The sequence below is a fragment of the Bufo gargarizans genome, chromosome 3, assembly GCF_014858855.1.
Source record: "Bufo gargarizans isolate SCDJY-AF-19 chromosome 3, ASM1485885v1, whole genome shotgun sequence".
NCBI lineage: Eukaryota > Metazoa > Chordata > Amphibia > Anura > Bufonidae > Bufo > Bufo gargarizans.
Window position 1 is genome coordinate 382538532 of NC_058082.1, and position 14406 is coordinate 382552937.

The 14406-nt window shown below is 46.1% G+C and overlaps 1 protein-coding gene across 8 annotated transcripts in view; it reads left to right on the forward strand.

Moving 5' to 3' along the window:
- UHRF1BP1 (UHRF1 binding protein 1) overlaps positions 1-14406 on the forward strand; it is a 715822-nt gene that overhangs the window by 20874 nt on the left and 680542 nt on the right. The window lies entirely within an intron of this gene.

Genomic DNA, 14406 nt, shown 5'->3' on the forward strand with positions numbered 1-14406 from the left:
GCACACCATACCACAAAAGGACGGACCTAGGGTTGGATGATATCAAAAATATTCAGACGATAACGATCTAAAGATTTTTATCGCTATAACGATATATTGAGATAAATACCCGATTTAAAGAAAAAAACACAAGGAGATGTTACATTGTATGGGGGCAGCCACAAGGAGATGTTACACTGTATGGGGGCAGCCACAAGGGGACGGTTACACTGTATGGGGGCAGCCACAAGGGGACGTTTACACTGTATGGGGGCAGCCACAAGGGGACGTTTACACTGTATGGGGGCAGCCACAAGGAGACGTTTACACTGTATGGGGGCAGCCACAAGGAGACGTTTACACTGTATGGGGGCAGCCACATGGAGACGTTTACACTGTATGGGGGCAGCCACATGGAGACGTTTACACTGTATGGGGGCAGCCACAAGGAGACGTTTACACTGTATGGGAGCAGCCACAAGGAGACGTTTACACTGTATGGGGGCAGCCACAAGGAGACGTTACACTGTATGGGGTGAGTGGAGTGACATTACACCTTTTAATAGATGCCCGTCCAACAGCTGTGATATATAGGGTCTCTTCTCTCCGCAGGGGGTGGGGGTCGGTCGGAATCGGACGGAGTGTGGGTTCTTCTCTGACTGACTTTCCCGCCACTCGCTGCTAGGGCTGTCCGGATCATGAACGAATCGTTCTTTTTGAGTCCATTCCTCTGACTGAGCTGATCCGAGTGAAACAGCTCAGTCAGATTAGCATAGAAGCAGCAGCAGGCAGTGTAATAGGAGCCTACAGTGGAAGCAAGCCCCGCCCCTCCCTGCCCTTCAACCGATTAGAGGCGACCAGCACTGACTCACAGCACAGGGGGAGTCGTGCAGGGACTCAGAGAATTGTCTGAGAGTTTATTAGTTAAAAGAATCGAATGAGTCAGAGATTCATTTGATTATTTGAGTTAAAAGAATCGTGTCACCGAGTCCCTGCCAGGTTTCCTGCTCTGCGGTTCCCTGTCTCCCGACAAGTCCATTCGGGGAAGGGAGGGCATTAGTACAGGGAGTGCAGAATTATTAGGCAAGTTGTATTTTTTAAGATTCATTTTATTATTGAACAACAACCATGTTCTCAATGAACCCAAAAAACTCATTAATATCAAAGCTGAATATTTTTGGAAGTAGTTTTTAGTTTGTTTTTAGTTTTAGCTATTTTAGGGGGATATCTGTGTGTGCAGGTGACTATTACTGTACATAATTATTAGGCAACTTAACAAAAAACAAATATATACCCATTTCAATTATTTATTTTTACCAGTGAAACCAATATAACATCTCAACATTCACAAATATACATTTCTGACATTCAAAAACAAAACAAAAACAAATCAGTGACCAATATAGCCACCTTTCTTTGCAAGGACACTCAAAAGCCTGCCATCCATGGATTCTGTCAGTGTTTTGATCTGTTCACCATCAACATTGCGTGCAGCAGCAACCACAGCCTCCCAGACACTGTTCAGAGAGGTGTACTGTTTTCCCTCCTTGTAAATCTCACATTTGATGATGGACCACAGGTTCTCAATGGGGTTCAGATCAGGTGAACAAGGAGGCCATGTCATTAGATTTTCTTCTTTTATACCCTTTCTTGCCAGCCACGTTGTGGAGTACTTGGACGCGTGTGATGGAGCATTGTCCTGCATGAAAATCCATGTTTTTCTTACCTTGCAGACTTCTTCCTGTACCACTGCTTGAAGAAGGTGTCTTTCAGAAACTGGCAGTAGGACTGGGAGTTGAGCTTGACTCCATCCTCAACCCAAAAAGGCCCCACAAGCTCATCTTTGATGATACCAGCCCAAACCAGTACTCCACCTCCACCTTGCTGGCGTCTGAGTCGGACTGGAGCTCTCTGCCCTTTACCAATCCAGCCATCTGGCCCATCAAGACTCACTCTCATTTCATCAGTCCATAAAACCTTAGAAAAATCAGTCTTGAGATATTTCTTGGCCCAGTCTTGACGTTTCAGCTTGTGTGTCTTGTTCAGTGGTGGTCGTCTTTCAGCCTTTCTTACCTTGGCCATGTCTCTGAGTATTGCACACCTTGTGCTTTTGGGCACTCCAGTGATGTTGCAGCTCTGAAATATGGCCAAACTGGTGGCAAGTGGCATCTTGGCAGCTGCACGCTTGACTTTTCTCAGTTCATGGGCAGTTATTTTGCACCTTGGTTTTTCCACACGCTTCTTGCGACCCTGTTGACTATTTTGAATGAAACGCTTGATTGTTTAATGATCACGCTTCAGAAGCTTTGCAATTTTAAGAGTGCTGCATCCCTCTGCAAGATATCTCACTATTTTTGACTTTTCTGAGCCTGTCAAGTCCTTCTTTTGACCCATTTTGCCAAAGGAAAGGAAGTTGCCTAATAATTATGCACACCTGACATAAGAGGATGATGTGGTCAAAATACTCATTTGCCTAATAATTCTGCACGTAGTGTATAGCATGTAGCGGAGCTGTGTGTGTACAGGGTGCATGCAGCAGTGTAGCATGTAGCAGAGCAGAAAGTCTGGCAGGGACTCGGTGACACAATTCTTTTAACTAATAAACTCTCAGACAATTATCTGAGTCCCTGCAATAACTATACATTGTAATTACATCACAGTCTGCTCCACTGCATTCACTGCAGCAGAGCTGTGAAGTCCCTCCTGACCTTTGGTTCACTTGAGAGCTGTACTGAGCTGCTCAACTCGGCCTGGGGGCGTCACCTGATTCCGACGTGAGACGTCGGTCGGTGGGCGGAGACAGCACATTCAGAGCAAGCAGGAGGAGCCGCTGCTGGAAGAAATTGGTAGATAATGATGGGGGAGGGCAGCCGTGGAGTCGGTTTTTAAAGCGAGGACATCACAAAATATGCCGCTGTATTTAGGAAACAGCAAAATCGCCATATTGCTGTTTTTTTAATACCGCGGTATATCGTGATACCGATATATCGCCCAACCCTAGACGGATCACAGGTACTCGTGGTTCACTCGGTCAAAAGCTTTAGCCTGATCCAAAGTCAAAAGAAACCCTTTCCAAAGGCCCATGCTGCCTCGCTCCACACCCCTGTCGGACACTGAGAACGGCACTAAAAGTGCTCCGACCGGGAACTGTGCAGCGCTGAGCCCCTGAAAGAAGTCTCGGTGCAAACTTCACCAATCTATTAAAAAGTATTTTTGCCAGGATCTTTCTGTCCATATTGAGAAGCAATATCGGTCTCCAATTCTCAATACGGGATGGATCTTTGCCCTTTGACAGAATAATCAGAGCTGACTTACCCATTGACTTTGGTAAAGTGCCTGAGGAAAGACACTCATTAAAGGAGGTACTCAGTCAAAGGAGGAACTAACTTTTCCTTGAAAGTCCTGTACCATTCAGATGTTAAGCCATCTGGACCTAGCGATTTCTTGGGCCTAAGCCCTTCAATGACTTCCTCTTCCCTGATTAGCTAGTTAGCTAGAGTAGAAATACCTGACCACCTCCAGGATCCCTGATTTGGACCTATTCAGGGATCCTGTACTATCAATCAGGCCTGTTACCAGCTTACGTTTTACTGACATCTTACAGCTGCCGTAAGAGTTGGGCGAGTGGTACTTCCCAAAATCCCTCTCGACAACCAAAGATATCCTCACGGCTACTTCCCGTGGAGACCAGACTTTCAAGTTTCTTCCTAAGTTCCTGGTACAAATTATTTCTGTCTTGGCACCTGAGGTACGTAAGCTCTCGGAAAAACCTTGCCGTCCTTATTTTAAACATCTCCCACCACTCTGACTTACTGTTGTAGAGGGCCACTAATGGTTCCTGGCCCTGAAAGAACTCCTCAAAGGATTGTCTTACTGTTGCATCTTCCAGGAGAGATGAATTCAACTTCCACAAACCTCTGCCCATACAGGGGGTCTCTGCAACATTCAAAGAAAAACAAATTAAACAGTGATCGGAAAAAAACACTTCCTCAGTCTCCAAGATTGAGAAAACAGCTTCCCCTTTTAAATAAAATCTATCTATCCTAGACCTATGGCTACCTTGATGAAAGGTAAAGTCCACGTCGTCTGGCTTATGCTTTAAATGAGCATCCACCAGACTAGCTTCCTCAACTATCTTACTCAATACGACGCTATCAGTGTCCAGCCTGAATTTGGAGCCTCCCCTATCACAGACTCTTGTCACATTGTTGAAGTCTCCACCAAAGATCACCTGACTGCTGTAAAAAAGGTAAGGTTTAATCCTCATGAGGAGACATTTACAGTCCCACACAGTTTGTGGACCATAGATGTTAATGAGCCTCACCTCTTGTCCTTCCATGAGCACATCCAGGATCAGGCACCTTCCCATTTCTAGTTCAATTACTTTTCTGCATTCCACTCTTCCAGCGGTTTTAAAAAGTACCGCTACCTCGCTACGTGGTTCGTCCGCAAGAAACCAGAAAGATGGACCATGCCTCCACTCTCTCTTTGCTTTCTCCATCAACTCCGTGGAAGTCAACCAGGTCTCTTACAAAAATAAAATATCAGCATCAAAATGGCTGAAAAGAAAATCAAAGGCCACATAACGAGCCACGTCTGACTTAATGCTAGCAACGTTAATGCTTGCCAGCGGCAACGGGGTGAGTTCAGCCATCATAAGTGATTGAACCCCACCTCCACCCTCACCATCACAACCATTTGACTCCCCACTTTCTTTCTGCCTTTTCAGGCATTTGGAGACATCCATATCGCATTTCTCTTTGCCCACAGGATCTGACTTGGCCCCCCCTCCAGAAAGTATCCCTCCTGAAGGGCAGGGCCCAGCAACCCGCGAGGAGGCCTTCTCACCCTCCGGCACTGCATCCCCCGCTTCCCCCAAGCCAGCCTCGGAGGTATCGCCTAGGATGCCATATTGGTTGGAGACCTCCACAAGAGGGGCACCAGCCGAAACCTTCCTTGGTATCTGGTCAAGGGAGAGTGGGATGGACGGATCCCACTCAAGAGAGGCCTTCCTGCCCTCTTTCTTGCTGTTTCTCTTCTTACCCTGCTTGTTCCTCCTCCTCACCAACCATTCACTGTTCTCCTCATCAACACTATCCCCACCGAAGGAGACAGAGACAGCGGAGAGGTCGGCCTCTTCGGGATGAACTCCGGGGTTCCCATCATCATCACTGTCATCTTGGCCACTATTGGCCGTATTCTCAACTAGGGTACCAGTTGAGGGATTAGCTGCCTTCTGCTCCCTCTGTTTGCGGCGTTGTTCCTGCCGCCTGGCCCTGGCTGCCGCAATTTTTTTTACCTTATCAGAATCCTTTTTGCTTCCTCCAGTGGTAGGATCCCCGACACTTGTCCCCTCACCAGCCTGCCCAGTCCTGGCAGCAGACTCTTCACCAACTGCAAGCCCAGCCATACGGCTAGTATCTGCCTGGTTCTGAGCCTGTCCCTGAGCCTGGTTGGCAAAAGCAAGTGGACAGCGACTAAACGGGTGACCCAGGTCTCCACACAGGTTACACCTGATCTTCCGACAGGTTGCGGCAAGATGATCACTCCCTCCACACCTCATGCACCTCTGGGTCTTACATTGTGCACTGAAGTGTGTGGGGTCGCCACACCTGTGGCAGACTTTTGGCTGCCCCTGGTAAAAAAAACATTATCCGATCCCTCCCTATGAAGGCCGATGAGGGGATATGGGTAACAGAATTTCCCTGGGCCCTCAACATCACGTTAAAGGTCCAGGCCCCTGACCAAATACTGTGCTCATCAAGGACCTTGGCTGGGTAGCCCACTTCACCGTAGCGACTCAGCCAGGTCGCTATGTCTACACTAGAACGAGACTCATTACAAGTTAACACAGTCACTTTCTTCACCTTGTTCTGGCGGGTGATAGCCTGGACGGCAAAACCCTGCCACTCCGGGGTGCTCTTTATCAGCTCATATCTGGACCAGAAGAGCTCAAGCCCCTCTGGTCGGACAAAGCTAACATCAAAGAACTTGGTCCCGTAGGGATGGATGAGGGCATAGATGTCTTTCGCCTCAAAACCCATCTGCAGGAAAAGCTCCACAACAGTCTTCCTGGAAGGTGTTGCTTCCTCACCTTTCCAAAACAAACGGGCCACATTCCTACGGTCCCCCCGGGTGTGGGGTGAGTCCAGACGGTCTCACCCCCCTTCTGCTCTCGGAAGGTTCTCAGCCCGTGTCTCTCCATCCAGAAAGACAGTTGAACCGATTCGCCCTCTACTTGTATGGAGGTCTCCGCACCCTCTTTCAAGGCCCCCAAGAGGCGCCGTTGCAAGTTACCCTTGCCAGATCCTGTGGGCAAAGAGTCCCTTGTTCCCTGCTGAACGATATTTGAAAACGTACGTTTTGCATTTTTCCTTTCTCCCCCTTTCTCCCCTTCTCCCCTTTCTCCCCCTTTCTCCCCCTTTCTTCCTCCTCCTCCTCCTCTTTACTCAATTTCTCCATATCCTCAGCAGTCAAAATCCTTTCATCATATTCTTCCATATCCACATTTTCACCGCCTACAACATTCCCACTCACTTCCATATTTTCACTTACTTTTGTATTCCCACTTGCATCCACACTTGGTCCTGCATTACTGACTCCATTATCCCCTTCTTTCATATTACCTTTCATATCTCTTTTTGCATCATTCACTCCACTTTTTCCCACATGCTTATCACTTTTTCCCGGGAACCACCACTCACTCCCCCTAGACTGGCCGGGTTCTCCCCACACCTCAGTGATGCCTTTGCAGGCACCACCACCCCTTCTACCGCAGAAGGAGCTACCTTGTCCGCAGCCAAACAACTCTCCCACTCTGTATGGCCTAGCTCCAATACAGGAGCAAGGCTGGGCCCAGCAGCGGGTTTTAGAGGCTCATATACCAGGAGCTCCCCAGTCTTGCTTTTATTTTATTTTTTACCCTTTACTGTCTCATCTTTAGGAATCTCTTCATTACAAAAGTAAAATTTCCCCATTGGGGATTCCAACTGTTTTATTTTTTTTAGAATCAGCCCTCCACCAGATCCACTTTCTTCTCCAGATACTGCTTTCTTCTCCAGATACTGCTCCAGTTGCACCTCACCTTGGCCACCTTACTTCTGGACTGGGGCACATCAGTGCAAGATACACCAACCTCCCCTGGGGGAGATACGCCGGACACACCAGGGCGAGGCATACCGGACCCACCGGGGCAAGATACAGTCTTATAGTCTCCAGACTCACGCACCTCAGCCCTAGGCACCACATTTTTTTATACCTTTACCGGCGCCTTCCCCACTGATTTCTCTGTCGCCACTTTAGGGCTAACCATAGCTCTCCGAGTCGCTTGCTCAGCGGCAGCCACCTTTTTCCCTGCACCCACTACTTGTTCAGCAACAGGCATTTTCGCACTGCAAGGCTTTACCGGATGGACGCCAGCCCGATTCAAGGATGAATCCAGGCTGCTTCCCTTCCTAATGTTACCTCGACTCTATTTACTGTGCTCCTTACTGGAGCGCTCGATGATGTCACACTGGTCAGCTGACAGGAAGTGATGCAAGCAGGGTAGGTCACTGTGTGACAAAGGTTAAAATTTCTAAAAAGTGAGTCTACAACAGCCAATCAAATTTTAGTCAGTTGTTTTAATTTAGAAATGTAAAACTGCTGCTGATCTTACACTCTTAATGGCAGGGTCCCCAAACTTGGTGCAGTTGGACAATTTTGGATTAGGATTAAAATTTAGAGTAGTGGGTGGGGCCAAAAACAACCAGATTTCTTTGATTGAATTCAATAGGAAAATTGAAAAATGCTACCATTATTAATGTCAGGGGCTTCAAACATCAGAAAACATTGGGAAATATTAAAAAATAAAACAAAAAGAAAGTGCGCTGGAGTACAACAATGACTGGGTGAGGCCGGTATACAGGGAGTGCAGAATTATTAGGCAAGTGAGTATTTTGACCACATCATCCTCTTTATGCATGTTGTCTTACTCCAAGCTGTATAGGCTCGAAAGCCTACTACCAATTAAGCATATTAGGTGATGTGCATCTCTGTAGTGAGAAGGGGTGTGGTCTAATGACATCAACATCCTATATCAAGTGTGCATAATTATTAGGCAACTTCCTTTCCTTTGGCAAAATGGGTCAAAAGAAGGACTTGACAGGCTCAGAAAAGTCAAAAATAGTGAGATATCTTGCAGAGGGATGCAGCACTCTTAAAATTGCAAAGCTTCTGAAGCGTGATCATCGAACAATCAAGCGTTTCATTCAAAATAGTCAACAGGGTCGCAAGAAGCGTGTGGAAAAACCAAGGCGCAAAATAACTGCCCATGAACTGAGAAAAGTCAAGCGTGCAGCTGCCAAGATGCCACTTGCCACCAGTTTGGCCATATTTCAGAGCTGCAACATCACTGGAGTGCCCAAAAGCACAAGGTGTGCAATACTCAGAGACATGGCCAAGGTAAGAAAGGCTCAAAAACGACCACCACTGAACAAGACACACAAGCTGAAACGTCAAGACTGGGCCAAGAAATATCTCAAGACTGATTTTTCTAAGGTTTTATGGACTGATGAAATGAGAGTGAGTCTTGATGGGCCAGATGGATGGGCCCGTGGCTGGATTGGTAAAGGGCAGAGAGCTCCAGTCCAACTCAGACGCCAGCAAGGTGGAGGTGGAGTACTGGTTTGGGCTGGTATCATCAAAGATGAGCTTGTGGGGCCTTTTCGGGTTGAGGATGGAGTCAAGCTCAACTCCCAGTCCTACTGCCAGTTTCTGGAAGACACCTTCTTCAAGCAGTGGTACAGGAAGAAGTCTGCAAGGTAAGAAAAACATGATTTTCATGCAGGACAATGCTCCATCACACGCGTCCAAGTACTCCACAGCGTGGCTGGCAAGAAAGGGTATAAAAGAAGAAAATCTAATGACATGGCCTCCTTGTTCACCTGATCTGAACCCCATTGAGAACCTGTGGTCCATCATCAAATGTGAGATTTACAAGGAGGGAAAACAGTACACCTCTCTGAACAGTGTCTGGGAGGCTGTGGTTGCTGCTGCACGCAATGTTGATGGTGAACAGATCAAAACACTGACAGAATCCATGGATGGCAGGCTTTTGAGTGTCCTTGCAAAGAAAGGTGGCTATATTGGTCACTGATTTGTTTTTGTTTTGCTTTTGAATGTCAGAAATGTATATTTGCGAATGTTGAGATGTTATATTGGTTTCACTGGTAAAAATAAATAGATGAAATGGGTATATTAGTTTTTTGTTAAGTTGCCTAATAATTATGCACAGTAATAGTCACCTGCACACACAGATATCCCCCTAAAATAGCTAAAACTAAAAACAAACTAAAAACTACTTCCAAAAATATTCAGCTTTGATATTAATGAGTTTTTTGGGTTCATTGAGAACATGGTTGTTGTTCAATAATAAAATTAATCCTCAAAAATACAACTTGCCTAATAATTCTGCACTCCCTGCACAAGGTACGGACAAGTCCTGTGGGATCCCGGCCTGGTTCATTTTAATGAACGTGAGCTTGTCCATATTGGCTGTGGACAGGCGGCTGCGCTTGTCTGTATTAACCCCCTCCTGCCATGCTAAACAAATGTTCAGACAATACACTGGCTGCAGAGAAGGCCAGCACCTCCAAGGCGTAAAGGGCAAGCTCAGGCCATGTGCCCAATTTGGAGACCGAGAAGTTGAAGGGGGCTTATCCACCAGTCAGTACGTGTAGGCTTGTGCACTCTGCTCCACTCTGCTCCACCATGTCGCACGTCCCTATGACGTCCACGATCCAATTGAATATCTTCCCTATCAACTTTTGATGTTCTTTTATGCGCCTACCATGGTGGTCAATGGCTGAAATGTGTATTCGGTCGGAAATGTGGGTAAAGTTATTAAAGCGGAAGAATCGAATGAAAGGAGGTGGGTGCGCCGACTCAGGGAGGTAGTGACGATAAATAACAATACAGGACTCCTGTATTGTTGCCCTGTTTTTGGAATGAGTAATAAAAAATTACAGGGAATGTCACTGCAGTATTTTGGATTAGGAAATGTTATGCAGATGCACTGCTGCCGCTTTGTTGACTCTAGATAACTTCTGCCTGATTGCACGTTCCTGTGATCCACGATCCAATTGGATATCTTCCTTATCATCTTTCAATGTTCTTTTATGCGCCCACCATGGTGATCACGGGTTATGGGGAATCAGGGTTCCATGCTGGAGAGGGAGCCTGATAAAGGGATACCACATCCAAGGGAGGTCAATGACTGAAATGTGATCGGGCGGAAATGTGGGACACGTTATTAAAATAAATTCAGCACATGCGCCAGGCAAGGGATGTGCGTCAAACCAGCTAGGTCCAGGAGCCGCTACGAGATTTCGCCCATTATCGCACACCACCAGGCCGGGCTTGAGGCTCACTGGCACCAACCACTCATCGGTCTGTTGTTCAATGCCAGTCCACAGCACCTGCACAGTGTGGGGTTGGTCCCCCAAACAGATAATTAAAAAAACTGCCTGGTGTCGTTTACCCCTGGCTGTGCTGAAGTTGGTGGTGAAGGTGTTAGGCTGACTGGATGAGGAGGCGGTAGAGGATGAGGAAGCAGAGTAGGAGGAGGAAGCAACAGGAGGCAAAGAGAAACGCCCTGCAATCCTCGGTGGTGGAAGGACATGTGCCAAACTGCTATCCGCTTCAGGCCCAACCGCCACTGCATTTACCCAGTGTGCTGTTAGGGAGATATAACGTCCCTAACCATGCTTACTGGTCCATGTATGTTACTTGGTTGTGCATGGAAGGGATGGCTCGCCTGGAAAAGTAGTGGCGGCTGGGCACAATGTACTGTGGGACAGCCACCACCATCAGATTCTTAAAACTGTCTGTGTCGACCAGACGGAATGACAGCATTTCAAAGGCCAGGAATTTTGAAATGCTGGCATTCAGTGCCAGGGATTGCGGGTGGGTAGGGGGTACTTCCTCTTTCGCTCCAGTGTTTGGGAAATAGCTGAACTCTTCCATGGGACATTGTGGAGATGCTTGGTGACCGAGGTGCTGGTGTTGCTGCCACATTCTCTGTTTGCGGGGTGGCAGGTGCCACTGTCACTCCGGAGGTGGATGAATAAGCTGATACTGCAGCAGAAAGCAGGAGGAGCCAGAGACCTTTCTTGTTTTTTGAAGTGTCTACTCTTTGACGAGGGTACACCAAGTAGAGTCCCCTTTTAAATACACACACTCGCAGGCCTAGAGGCCCCCTTTATTCTGCTTTAAAAGAGAAATATTCCCTTGCTTGGAGCTGTGTCCTAGTAATTGAAAATGGCACTTCCCCGTCATAAAGATAAGGATGGGAGCTTCAAAAGCAACCCTGCTGAGGATCTTCGTGAAAAAACTCTGGATCCTGGGATAACATTAGCCAGACATTCTGACTACAGTCCCAGCAGGGGACCAGAGAGAGATGGGAAAGCGACCTATTGAACCTTTGAGGGACTCAAACATAGTCATTTTTCATATCTCTGGTCGTAGGCATATTCTGCACTGGCTAAGGCCAGATTCAACCTCAGTGGACCAGTGCGATCACGGAGATATCAAACTGTATGTTCTTGTGCTCTTGAAAGGCTGAAAAGCCAGCTTTAAGTCAAGTTTGGTCTTGTTAGACTCGTCAAATCATAATGCCTCATTCACACATCATCGTTTTGGTCAGTGATTTCCATCCATGATTGTGAGCCAAAACCAGGATCGGAGCCTCCACAGACATAAGGTATAAGGGAAAGAACTGCTCCTGTTCTGTGTTTAGAACCACACCTGGCTTTGGCTCAAAATCACTGAAGGAAATCACTGACCAAAACACTGACGTGCGAATGAGGCATAAGGGTTATTAATACATAAGGAAATTCTGAGCTGACCTTAGCTGGGTCATAAACCTTGCTGACAGCTCCTCGACCCTGCCCACACGTTTCTACCATTCGTGGGCAGAACTGCTAGCACCTCCTGTTTTAGAACTGTTATAAGATGCTGTCAGGGCATTTTATTGTAACCCTGCCTTGCCTTAACACCTGGATTTGTATTGCATTCTGAATGTCAGTGCTCAGGGTCCACTGATATTATACCAATTGGATTGCACAACGGCTTCAAGGACTGAAACAGAGGAACTTAAGTATACTTTTCATCCATTATCCCTTTTATTATAACTGTCGTGAATTACTATCACCTTGAATTATTATCTAGAATACGGTAGTCATTTTTCTGTAAATGTATATATGCACTGTTTTTCCTTTCACCTTTTATTATAAGATTGAAAAACCGTATTTGCTAAGTCTCCCGTGTTCTAAGCAAAGAAATTAACAAATTGGTTTGTCGCCCACCTAACTAACAGACGGATTAAGTATTAAATTATTAATGTTTATTTTAGATGTTGCATTGCGCCCACCCACAAATTGCTGTAGGAAGGTCAGCCACAGAATGAACAGACAGATAAATTATCTTTCTGTGTCCGGGGTGTAAAAATTATGTATTGCACATGTGCCCTGGCTGGACAATTGTGTACCTGGCCTATGTTGCTGCAGGAACCCACCCTCCGAGCCACTTGTGAATGACTGGCCTGATAACTATGGAAATGTCACCCCACAATCCTACAGATGGATTTACTGTATTTATGTGCCTGGATGTCAGATTTGCAGTGCAGGCCGCAAAGGTACTTTATGGCCAAAAAGTGAGTTTTTTTCAACCGACAATGTAACAGCAGTATTTAGCGGTCATGAATGAAGCAGGCGGCGCAGGTGCGTGATGTAGTGAGTCACACTGCCAGCGCCCGCCCGGCCTCCTAACTGCTCCCAAATGAGTAGTAAGTAGTACATGCACTGGGTTTCAGATAATTCGAATATTAATACCTACAAGTTAGATATGATTATACTACAGTGAGCAGGGCCCGGTGAAGTAGAATACAGTGACTACACCGGTCCCCGCTGCCATTACAAAACCAGATGCCGGTCCCAATTCACTACACAGGGACACTGTTATAGGGGGATCTGTGGATGACACATTAGATAAGATGCTATATATGTGTCATCCACAGATCTTCAGATAGCCGTGTCATGCCATCCACAGATGCCCCCATAACAGTGCAATCCACAAATGCCACCATAATGATCCCCCATAACAGTGCCAGCCACAGATGCCCCCATAACAGTGTCATCCACAGACCACCATTAGTTCAAAAAATGTTTTTTCTTATTTTCCTCCTCAAAAACCTAGGTGCGTCTTATAGAGCAAAAAATACAGTAACTGTTTTATTGGACTGTTAGAAATGTAGCGCAGGCCGCAAATGTACTATCTAGACCAAAAAGTGTGCTTTTTTCTACCAACAATGTAACAGCAGTATTTAACGGTTTTATTGGACTGTCATAAATGCAGCGCAGACCACAAATGTACTATCTAGCTCAAAAAGGATGTGTTTTTTTCAAACAACAATATAACAGCAGCATTTAACGGTTTTAATGGACTGTCCGAAATACAGCGCAGCAGGCCGCAAAGGTACTTTATGGAAAAATATATTATTTTTTCACCCACAGTGAAACAGATAGATTTACAGATTTTACTTCACTATCAGATTTGCACCACAGGCCGCAAAGGTACTTTATGGAAAAAAATATATGATTGATAGATATGGATTTAACAGATTTTCTTTCACTATCACAAATGCAGTGCAGGGTGCAAATGTACTTTTTAGCAAAAAAAATAAAAATTATTTGTCCCCCAAGAATCTAACAGATGGATTTACTGAATTGATTACACTCACATATGCAGCACAGGGGTACTTTACAGAAAAAAATTTGAAGGTCACCCCCTGGGTCCCTGAACTCACAAACATATGCAGTGCAGGTACACTTAAAAAATGGGTATATGTTGCCCACTGGACTAAAAGAACAGGGTAAATTCTTGCACAAAATGACCGCCGACGCCTACCTAACTAACAGATGGATAAAACTTATTTTTCTGTGTCACTGGGCTCAGGGCAGGGTGCAAAATGTTGCATTGCACCCACAAATAAATAATAAAAAATCTGTTGATCGCAGCGTTAACAACAAGTTCTTATATCAGATTCTTTCCTATTCTCTCCCTCACAGCAGCAGCATTCTATCCGTACATTAGTAAGAGCTGAGTGACGTGCAACGCTACATGACTCCAGCTTATATAGAGGCTGGGTCACATGCTGCACTGGCCAATCAAAGCCATTCCATTAGTAGGCATAGCTGTGATGGCTTCTAAGTGCATACGAGTTCAACGCTTGTTAGTTGATTGCCCTGTAGCCTTTCAAAAAGCGCCATTAAATCGCCGAACACCGAACTCGAACTTTTACTGAAATGTCCGGGTCCAGGGTAAAAAAAATTGTAAAGTTCGGTACGAACCACGAACTTTACAGTTCAGGTCAGAAGCATGCTCTGAAGC